The sequence below is a fragment of the Dermacentor albipictus genome, unplaced genomic scaffold (genome assembly GCF_038994185.2).
Source record: "Dermacentor albipictus isolate Rhodes 1998 colony unplaced genomic scaffold, USDA_Dalb.pri_finalv2 scaffold_14, whole genome shotgun sequence".
Lineage (NCBI taxonomy): Eukaryota > Metazoa > Arthropoda > Arachnida > Ixodida > Ixodidae > Dermacentor > Dermacentor albipictus.
Window position 1 is genome coordinate 646,837 of NW_027225568.1, and position 11,745 is coordinate 658,581.

General features: G+C 42.2%; 1 long non-coding RNA gene across 1 annotated transcript; it reads right to left on the reverse strand.

Annotated features, from left to right (window-relative positions):
- Positions 1 to 642: 642 nt before the first annotated feature.
- Positions 643 to 5,848, reverse strand: LOC135914759 (uncharacterized). Its single transcript, XR_010568408.2, has 3 exons — positions 5,540 to 5,848; positions 4,658 to 4,771; positions 643 to 2,302 (listed from the first exon to the last, which is right to left on the reverse strand). It is a non-coding gene; the product is annotated as an uncharacterized lncRNA (long non-coding RNA).
- Between the last annotated feature and the right edge of the window lie 5,897 nt (positions 5,849 to 11,745).

Here is an 11,745-nt window from a genome sequence, read left to right on the forward strand (position 1 = left end):
GAACTTTCTCTATAGAACTCTATTGTGTTTATTTTGATTGCCTATAGAATTTTCCTATAGAGTTTCAAAAGTTATTTGGCCACCGCATTCTTATAGGAACTCTAAAGACACATTTCTATAGAACATTTCTATTGAGTTGCTTTAGCGATGCTAAAGACAAATTTCTATAGAATATTTCTATCGAGTTCCTTTAGAGATGCTAAAGACAAATTTCTATAGAATATTTCTATCGAGTTCCTTTAGAGATGCTAAAGACAAATTTCTATAGAATATTTCTATCGAGTTTCTTTAGAGATGCTAAAGACAAATTTCTATAGAATATTTCTATCGAGTTTCTTTAGAGATGCTAAAGGCAAATTTCTATAGAATATTTCTATCGAGTTGCTTTAGAGATGCTAAAGGCAAATTTCTATAGAATATTTCTATCGCGTTGCTTTAGAGATGCTAAAGACAAAAATTCTATAGAATATTTCTATGCAGTTGCTTTCGAGTCCCTACAAGCAAATGCCTATAAAAGCTAGGCCGATGTGTGTAAAGTACTTGCAATTTACCAAAGTTCTACTGTAGGCAATAAGGACTACAGTAAATGCAGTGGCAAAATAATTGGTGCTACAACCACAAAGTATTCAGTTTGAAATGTTTATTGCACTTCAGACTAGATACATGCTTCGTATATGTGACATACACACTTCAGACTAGAACTTGCAACACACAAACTGTAGCTGCCAACATGCTTCTCAGGTCAAGCTGGTGGTGCAAACACACGAAACATGAGGTAAAAGAATCAGTGGCAGACTTGATTACAGTTGACACCTCGCAATAACAGGCTTGATTAGGACAAGAAACCATACCATTAAAACTGCAAAAGGAGTGCCTGTTCCAGCAGTGCACATTAAATGTTTGGATACTAAAGCCTGAAAATAGACTGATATGAATGTGCACTGCAATGTTGTGTCAGCCTGACGAAACGACACAGCATTTTAGTCTGAGCAAAAATAACACTGGCAGTCGCAGCAAAAATGTGGCAAATAATGGCTTTCACAGATAAGTACACCATATACCGAAACCACACAGCATTTTAGTCTATGTTTAAGTGTAAAATTAGCACTGGTAGGCCCTGCAAAAATGTGGCAAACAGGGGTTATCATAGAGCAGTACAGCATATATCGTAAAAAGTTTAAAAGCTTGTATTTCGTTGTAAGGGAAACAATTTTGAGATCAGAGCCAATATTCTAATTAGGGTGAGAAATACAAACCAGACCGACACACGCAATGACTAAAAAAGAGATCTAGCTCAGGAGCTCCTATGTAATGCACATGAACAGTAAAATCGTTTTTCTCGGCAACTATGCAACCAAATTTGATGAGGTTTGATACATTTAAAAATGTTTAAATTATAGTTTTTACATTAACACCATCCATTTTTATTAAAATTTGCTGAAAATAGCAAAACTTGAAGGAAAAGGACGTAGTTTGCAACTGTAAATAAAAAAAAAGAGCTAGCACAAGTTCGTTAATTCTGTAAATTTTCCTACTCAAATACATCCAAAATACAGAAATACTTTTGAGACAACCACAGCACTAATTTGAATTAAGTTTGCGGCATTTGAGAATTCTACCTGTTGCAGGAAGAACTATTTGGCAGGTTTAAGAAAAATAACACCACGAAGCTTACTAATCCCCATCTCTGTGCCAGAAAGAGATATCATAGTTCTGCAGACTCCATCTGCTATGTCTAAAGTCAACAAACTGTATATATGAATTTACAGCTTGCATGAAATTGTTGCAACGTTTGAGAGTTTCGCGCATCTACTCATAAATTAGTGATTGTATATTAGAGCAGCATATGGTATCTCTAATTTGACAGATTAAATTATGGTATTAGGTCCAACAGAAATGTGATCTCATTTTTTGTTATATAAGATTTGTTAACCTTACTGCTCTGTTTCTTCAAAATTTACAGTTTCCATGAATTAGTGCTACGTGAATTATTCTTTTTCAAATAACGTTTACTTTGATGCAACAATATTTCTTTATTTTACCTGACTCCTTGCTAAAAAAACTGCACAGTATTCATGAGATATGAATAAATAAATATTAAGTGAATAAGTAAACAAATAAATATTGCGGTTTGTCTTATCATTCCACCACCAGCATGAACTGTAGGGAGCTTTGGCTACTGCCCACATGGTTGCAAGTTCATTCTTACATGACCACCTGCTATTTCACTTCCCAGGAATGGAGCGAGGCAAGGCTAGTTTTTGGCCTCATTTGGTCCGTCTAGTAACGGCGACGGTGGAGCCTGGAAAATAAAATTGAAATTAATTTTCAAAAGGTGTAATGAACATTCAGTCATAATGTATTAGCAGGCACAAACATGCCACAAATATCTATATAGTTGTAGCATTATGCTAAGTTTCATTTCAGTATTTCAGAAAAAAATTATAACAGAAAGGTGGCAGAACGCCCCACCTCCCCACCACTCTGCCAAACAGTGGCAGTTCTTTTGAGAATCACTTTTGAGAATATTTTTACTTTCCCAAGATTCGGTGACATCAGCACTGGGCCAATGTGCCTGGCAGTAGAATATCATTGCTGATGACAAAAAGCATCTCCGAACGACAACAGCCTAGTCACACATTAATCTCATCTTGCAATGACAACACATTCCCATTTATAACATAAGCAAGCAGGAACACCCATGAGCTAAGAGTCCTATACAGATGTCACACTATGCATAGAAAAATTTTTTTTTGAGAAGGGAATGACCTACTGGCTTCTATTGCCGAGCGGTAGACAAAATTAATATTCCATCCGCTATTAGCCATAGTTGGTATGTACTATGCTTAATATGCGAATAATAAATTTCTCACATGGAGCTTGGGCATCTAAGTATGCATTGTATGAGGAACAATAATGTTTTAAGTTGTTTTCGCAAACTATGATGGATAACTGCCAATTTGTGGTATTTGGAACACAGTCGCGGTGTCACTGTCAGATACAATGGACACAGTATATTCGTGCTTTTTGAGTTATTGAAACAATTAGTTTCTAATCTAGTACGGGTATGTACACTGATATGTATCCTAAACGCAATGATAAGACTGCCCAATTGCAATTGAAATGTTAATTCAGTTTTAATTAAAAAGGGTCCTTGCAACCTGGCATGTGAAAAACAGAAAACAAAAATTATACTAATCAAGTAACTTTGAAAACTGATTGCATAACTGCTCTATAGGTCAAGCAGAAAATTTAACAAGAAATAACGTGCCTAAAACTAGTTGCAACAAACAAATTTGTTACTACGAAGGTTGCGGACAATTCAGTAAACAGATTGTGACCCAGTCTTTTTATGTGGCATTCCTCAGCGATGTTGTTGGTCAATTGGTTGCCGCAGCTGAACAAAACATATGAACAGTCTAAATCTGGTGCGCAGCCCCAGTTCCGTCGGTGCATGGTCAAGTGGGACGAACATACTGATCCGGGGAGTGAATTATGGTGCTGTCTTAGGTACGTGTTGAGGCACCGGCCAATCTGTTGCATGTACATTTGACCAAATATACACATTATCACGAGAATAGACTACACTACCCCTGACAGACAAGACAAATTTAGTGGTATCTAAGCAAGCCTTTCTTGTCAGGGTGCCATATGCACAGCAGTGTGCAAGAGAATTGAGAAAGGCAAGCAGGCAAGGGAGGCTTGCTCGGTGAAAGATACCACCAAATTTGTCGTGTGTCACAGGCAGTGAGTGCACTGTATCCCTTTCACATGTGGTCAAGCGTACATACGGAAAACTGGCCGGTATCTTCTCATGTGTATAAGAGATCACCATATTTCATTTAAAAGACCAGTATGGTCATTCAACTTGGCCGTACATTTCCACAACGGGGCTTCATGTTGGATTACAATCGTTCATCTGTTTTCATCCACCGTAAAAACTGACAAGTGAAATCGATGAGGCATACCACATATATAGTAAGAGATGTGGGTGAGCCCCCATATTTAATGCAACAAACAAAAAAGGCATCCTGTGCAGGTCACAAGGTATCCATATCAGTCTGTGCCTATGTACTACAGAAGTAAATGCAGCTTAGTAAATACTGACCTTCATATTAATTTTCAAGAAATTAAAGCTCACCAAATGTGTATTTTGCAGTGGCTGTTACTATGGGAACTGAGAAGTAACTGTAAAGATATCAATGATAAACAAAGATGTGCACACTACGTGCTTAGACCTGTGACATATTTAGTCCACTACCCTTCGAATTCCTACATGCACAGAAAACTGCACGAGATTCTAGCACAAACAGAAAAAAAATATGCAAATAGGGGTACAGCATAGGAAATAGTTTTCAAAGAATAAAACCCCAATAAAAAGTCATAAATACACTATGTACAAAGCAAAAAATATATGTAACTTGCGGGTAAGCAACTTACGCAAAAGAAATACTGAACATCAGGAATGGTTGGGTATAGTTTTATACAGAACACAATCATGTGGGCATAATGGCTATGCACACTAATAGGTAGCAAGTTCAATAAGGTTGCATAAATATTTAGTCTCTTTAGTATGCTGCATTAAGTAATGTGTCGACAAACTTCACCATGAATGACACCAAGCCCCCTTTTTGGAACACCTACATTTCATACACACCTGTCATGACGATCCAGATCACACGCCATGCTGCTGCAGCCATATATCCACAGGGTCTGCATTTCTTGGGGCTCCTCGATCTTGTAGTTTATGTTGTGGGTCACGGCCTCGCCACTACAAAATCAATTCTATGTTAGCTTATAGCAGTGGCACAATAAAGCTGTGATATCGTGAAAACATGCAATCAGCACCTAAAAGAGTCACGAAAACAATGTCTGCACTAATGTGGAAAGAGAGCAAATGCTCGAAATCATCGAATGTCATGACAATACGGACCTCTACATCAAATAAAGTTTTGGACGCACCGCAGCAGCAGATTACAATCTAAACTTTATGTTTTTTTTTCATTACTTAGTATAGGCAACGTTCCCCTGCCATGCTTAGTTAAGTCAGTTATGTCAACACATCTTGCCTTGGAAATAAAGCTGTACTAGTAGCAAGCTGTGATTGGCTTACATTTTTTCCTTAGAACTGTTCGTTAGCCAAAAACCTCGTAAGCAGAGATTGTGCACAACGTCGAAGCATTTATAAGTGAGGAAACGTCATTGAAGAAAGAATCGATGAAGAGGTAGACGGGTCGTTACTATGCAACTTTAGCAGACAAGCGGGAGCTCACGCACAACTGCACAACTGCACAAGGCGAACACGATTTCCGAAACTTTTCTCAGGGGAAGCAAACGCTTATCAGGATTATCAATTCCGCACTGTGGCAATAGAGTTGCGTACACAATTCTTACAACCAGCGCGTAGCAAGTATCAGCACAGGGTTCACTGTTGTCGTGGGTGTTCCACTTACTGCGTTCGCAAGGCACTCTATACACACACGGGAAGCACACACAACACGGATGAACGCACGTGTAGTTGGCGAGCACGATTGCTTACCGTTTCAACAGTACGACGAGGTCGAAAGGCACTCTCCAAGTTTCCAGTGATGCGTCTGCGATGTTACTTGCAGCAAACAAGCCACTGGGTAGTGGGCGAGCTGAGGCGCGCTAATAATACGCATTACTTCTCTGCGCCGTCCACCAAACTTTCCACGAACACAAGCGGAGACAAAGGGAACGCACTCCACGGCTTGAAAATCGTTGGTCCACACTTAGCTGGCGCGCCACGCATACGGCGTGCTTACAGCGAGACTCAAGCCATCTTCTGGCACTTTCGTGCTCGCGAACTACGTCTCATTTCATTACAGCAAACCTAGTAACACACGATCAAACAAACACATCGACGCAGCTCGCACGACAACCGTTGAAGACGGAGCGACAACAACACGCCGTAGCTTCGTATTCTACCTGTCGCGTTGAATACGAAAATACCGGCGCCGCCAGCGCCGTCTGTATAATAGTGCGGCTGCTGTGGCCTCCGTGATGCCTACAATAATACGCACTTCAGCAGGTTTTGTGCCGTTTTGAGCCGGCCTTTGAGCCGAACTACATACATATGTTGCTAGATAAGAAGAAACATTGACATGCTCATATTGTGTGCTATAGTTTAGGGCAGAAATAAATTACATGCAGTATTCTTGCTTTTGAATCGCTTATGCCACATGTAGTCAGCAAAAAGCATGGCCTTCAAGATCTCGACAATTTACCCTGTGTAAGCTATCGCTGCGGTGTGATTTTAACGATTTCAATCTCGGTCACTGGCCTTGAAGCCCTAACTGACTTTATGCGCAGCCGTTACCTGCACTACCTGCGCCCTCACTTCGTTTCTCATTGAAGTAACTTCCTGCTGTCGTTTAAATGTAGCCCAGAAATTGTCGACACAACCTCGTAGGTACACGTGTGCAGTGTGTGATGTTTCCGTGCGCTTGTGTCCGTCGCACAGCAACGTATATACGATGATGTTTAATTTTACCCGTGAGGTACAGGTTACGCTTATGTGTTCCCTATCTTGCTTTCGTGGCGATGCGCTTATCATGCGCGGATCGCGCTCATGTGGTCTGTGACTGTTCAAGATTCCTTGAAAAAAAAAATCGTTTCTGCAGCGTGCATTTGTCGCATTTGAGTGGTATGTGCCAGAAATGTGCGGCGGCGTTCGATCTGTTTCCGCCCCAAGTGCTGCAGTCACTGCATGCCAGCAAATAGATATGACGCGATCGCTAAGGCGCAGTTTTGCTTAGTGTTTCTTGGTATACATCTTTGTGATTTACCTGCATATGCGATATAAACCACAATGCGCGCTTCCGTTATATTTCTTTGGTTTTCCTAATTTCGATTAGTGTGATGTTTGCCTTGGTCAATGAGTGTCTTTTTAACGATGCTCTTACTTGATAGTAAAAAAACCTCTGAAATGCCGATTGCAAGAACCAGCGTCTTCCAGTGCCTTCCAGTGTGAAACCAGCGCGTTTTTCTTTTTTCTTTTTCTTTCTTTTTTTTACGCACTGGATCGCACTGGGTACGCTGGCGCTCGCTGGGACTCACTCGAGACCAGTGAGAACGCTGGATAAGAGCTGGGTCACACTGGAAGAGACGCTCGCATTGGAAACGGCGCTGGTTGTGTTTGTGCCGCGCTGGCTCCAGCACGCAAGGACGAGCGCTGCTGAATATTAAATGCTTTATACAATTTCATGGCTTGATACTAGTCTCTTGTCCTAAATAACGCTATATCTTAGGGTCATAGAACTATTTCGCGTCGCAGCATGGAATAAAGGTGCGTGAGCTGCCTTGTTTATTCCTGCACATGTGACACTGAAAATCACTTTCGTTTTTTGCATTTTGCATTGTGACAGGGCGGACAGCTAAATTCTTTAACGAAACCACGCAAAGACGGAGGACGCCGCTTTTTTAGTAGTTCGCACGTAACGTATGACTGGGAGTTATCGCCATTGTCGCAGTGTTGTGGAGTGGACATGAAATCTAGAAGTCGTTCAGACGCGCTCGAACGGACCCCGAGTTCGAAGCCTACCGCTGCTTGATATTATCGCACCGATAACAAGGCTGAGGCGATTCGTGCGCTTCCACTTTCCCTATTGTACTAAAAAGAGTTCTGAGGCTCAAATATACACATTTTAGCTTTCGCCAGCTACCCGCGCCGAGATCAGTCCCCATCGAAGCTTAGGCATAGCGTATCCGCCGAGTCCGTCTGCACGCTATCGGCGCGTCTAACCTCAAGAATCAAGAAGTCTAAAAAGGATAAATTACTTTATATTTCAGATTTCGCATCGGTGCTTTTAAATAAACAATTTTTTCATGTCTACAGTGCCAGCACAAAAAGTGAGGAGCGCCGATGTGACGCATCATAAACGCAGGTATATGTGCTGTCGCCGAAGGCTCCCAGCACTAGCCTGCGTTTCTCTGACGAATATATATGGCTAGACAGACGTGTAGACTGAAAGGCATCACTGAACTAAGAAAACATTGCATACCCCTCGCGAGAAGAACAAGAAACGGCTATCGAAATCGGCAGTAACAGCCCATTCATGCAGCGTCCCGGGTCGGTGGTTCATTTAGGACTTTTTTTCGAAGCTAAAATACCAATCGCAGTCGATGTTATGGCACTTCCGAGCACACTATTGAATATGGAGAGCAAATTTTTCTTTGTGGTACAGGCGTGAGTTTTAGTTGCTGGCCGATAGCGCATCTACCACGTCTGTGCAAGACTTCTCTCTGTGAAACTAAAACTGCTTCTCGATTTTGATAAGCTAAATTATCCGCCCATGTCCCTATGCTGGCGTGGCGTAGCGGTAATGACACGGGCTGGGGATCTGCAGGTACGACGATCGAATCCTGGTCAGAGCACTTCTGCTTTTACATGTTCATTTTTTCGATTTATATCGTACTAAAACGCTATCTGTTGCTTTCTGTATTAAAAAAAATACATACGGTGTCCAGGCACCACGTATTTAACGCGCTAGAGCTGTTTTTCGCACCAGTAACCAGCGCCTCCCAGTACGCCGCGCTTGCCCAGCGCCCCATGCGTCCAGCGCGCGGCACTGGACCCATAATCCGGCGATGCACTGGGTACTGTTTATAGAGTGAAAATATAGAGCCGTCCTTAGACAGGCCGCACTTTAGCTTGTTTAATTTCCTATAAACGTTCCTTTACAGAACTCAGTACGTATGCCATATGATGGCACACTTTTAGAACGGGAATGGAGAGCCAGTCTAGAGGCAGGCCGCATTAGAAGTTATGAAAACGTTCTATAAATTTTTCTATACAATTTGGTACATAAGATGTCAACACGACCTCTATAGAACTTTTATGGAGGATGTAGAGCCATTCTATAGACAGGCCGCATTAGAAGTTCTGAAAAGGTTCTATTAACATTTTTCTGTAGGATTTGGCACATAAGATGTTAATACGACCTCTATAGAACGTTTCCGAAAACGTTCTATAAAATTTTTTCTATAGAATTTGGTACATAAAATGTCAATACGACCTCTATAGAACATTTATGGAGGGTGAATGGAGAGTCAGTCTATAGACAAGTCGCATTAGAAGTGTTAAAAACTTTCTATAGACATTATTTTATAGAATATTGTACATATGATGACAATAAACCCTCTATAGACTGCTTATAGAGCGTGAATGGAGAGTCAGTCTATAGACAAGCCACATTAGAAGTGTTAAACACTTTCTATAGACATTATTTTATAGAATTTAGTACATATGATATCAATACAATCTCTATAGAACATTTATAGAGAACGAATGGAGAGCCATTCTATAGACAGGTCGCGTTAGAAGTTTTAAAGACATTCTATAAAAATTACTTTATAGAATTCAGTACATAGGACGTCAATACACTCTCTATAGAACATCTATTGTGTGTGAAATGACTTGTTTCTATAGAAAGGTTTCTATAGACTTCTTATAGAAATTCTATGCAGACGACTCTATAGATCGCGAGTTCCTATAGAGTCCCTTTTGACTCCATAGGAACTCATTAGGAGTTCTAAAGGAACTCTAAATCCATTTTCATAAGGGAGATTTTTCGATGCGGCATTGAGCTGGCACTAGCAAAGTGGCAGACGTCCTTGAGCAGATGCTCGAGGATATCGAACGTCAATCTTCAATTTGATGTTCAATACTATGGTTACACGCAGAAGCAGGTTGCGAGCATTTGCCTTGAGGATGTAGTGATATGCTATATGATGACGACCCAGAAGGAACACAGATGTTCGTGTTTTTCTCGTTCATTGGCAGCGTTCGGAAGATTATTGATGAGGTGGCTCTTTCGGTGTCTTCGATTGAATCTTAAGGGCTTTCCTGCGAAGATGAGTGATCAACTCATTCATGTTTCGAAAACTTACCCCCTTCATTCTTCAGAGAAATATTTAGGGCTGCAAGATAAATGATTGTCGAATACTTTCGGTGTATAATCACAAGCCGTAATTGCGAGTTTGATGTTTTAAAATGCCTGTACTTCGACTTCCCTAGCGCTCGTGATGGGGAAGCACCAAAAATATTGGATCACGTCTGTTCCAACTGAGGTACGCTTTACCGGTGCCATAAAACACAGTGTCTGTATTTCATGCACATTAAACAAGCATATGTTATAAATGTGGCACATATATACACAATACCAATGTGCCAGGGGTATCATTAGCTTTGTGCAATCCGCCTTGTTCATGTTCCTGTGCTGCCCTCTGCCCCACTCCACTGGAAACGTTTTCGAAGCTTATAGGGGCTTTCGCCAGTTGATTTGTGTACCTGTGCCCATGATGAGTGGGCGTCGGTTGTGCGTTTCGTGGATCTTCAGTGATTATTAGTACCTTCTCCGGGGCAGCATGTCTTTACTGGAAGTCATGTAGCACTAAATGACTACTTGGTGAAGGTCTGTGTGTGCTGTTGTGCTAATGGCGTGGCCAATAAGGGCATGCTCTGTTTCGGCTGCCGACGCGTCTGCCTTGGAGCTTGTTGTCGCTGATGTGTGCTCTTAACCTCGCTTTTTGTATTCCTCTTACACATTCTGTAGACATTTTGCATATTCAAGTCTTCGAGCACGCAGGCATCCACGTCGGATTTGCCAAAACGTTGCATTTGTTTATATCTACAGCCACACATCATTGTTAGCTTCGAATATTGTGGAAAGAGCGCATTGCTGACATGAAGCTATGCCAAAACATTGCCAAATATACATATCTTCGCATAAGAGAGCTGCGTTGTTCCACCCTGAGACGAGTCTGTGTGAGTGGCCGAGCCGCTTAAAGAACGGCAACTGTGATGCAGGCACACAATATGGGCTGTTGTTACTGATTCTCGCATTTCTTTAACTTCGTTTAGATTGGTATTTGTAACCCCATGTAGTGTGAGGGGCGTTGAAGTCGCCTAGGACCAGGAGCGGCCTGTTCCCTGCCAACCTCTTCGCCTGGCTCACTGTTGTTTCAAAGTCGTACTGCCTTTGTGACGGCCTGCAGTATGCGCTCATCACAAATAGGTTTCCGGCACTGCCAATCGTCCTTGTGTGAACCTCGACCAGCCTGTGTTCGCAGCCCTTTTGCGCCGTGAGGTGCTGGGTGGCTGCTATGTTGGTGCGCACCAGTAACGCCGTCCCGTCTTCCGTCGGATCCGTGTAGGTCACGTAACCCGGGAGTCTGGGTCTGCCGTGTGTCTCTTGCAACGCGATCATATCCGGTTTCTGGTCGAGCCCATCTATGTGAAGTTGTAACTCGGCTTCCTTGGTGGGGATGCCCCTGCAATATCACTGGTAAACGATCGTTGATACCACCCGCCCTGCGGATTTGCTTTTTACTGTTCGGCGTCTGCGCCATCTTCCTTTGAAGTTTTGATGCGACCGCGCCTGTACGCGATCGATTCCTTGACTTTATTGGCGCGTTCTTTCCTTAGCGCTGCGAACTTGTTCTTCACGGTTATCGTCGCTGTCTTCACCGCCAGTCGTTCGTGCTTGACTGACAGGATCTTTATTTTACCCCCAAAGACCTCTAACCTGGCATTTATATTGCCGAGATTCTCGTTGATTTGACTTATGGCTGTGGGTATCGCTGCCAGTTTGCTCTCTTGCGGCGGTTGCTGTTGTTGATGTGACGCCTGCGGTACCGCTGCTGCCGTCTTGCAGTCAGCTGTGGTTTCAGCGTCCATCGCTTCTTGAACATTCAATGCTTGTTGCATGGGCTGCGCCTCTC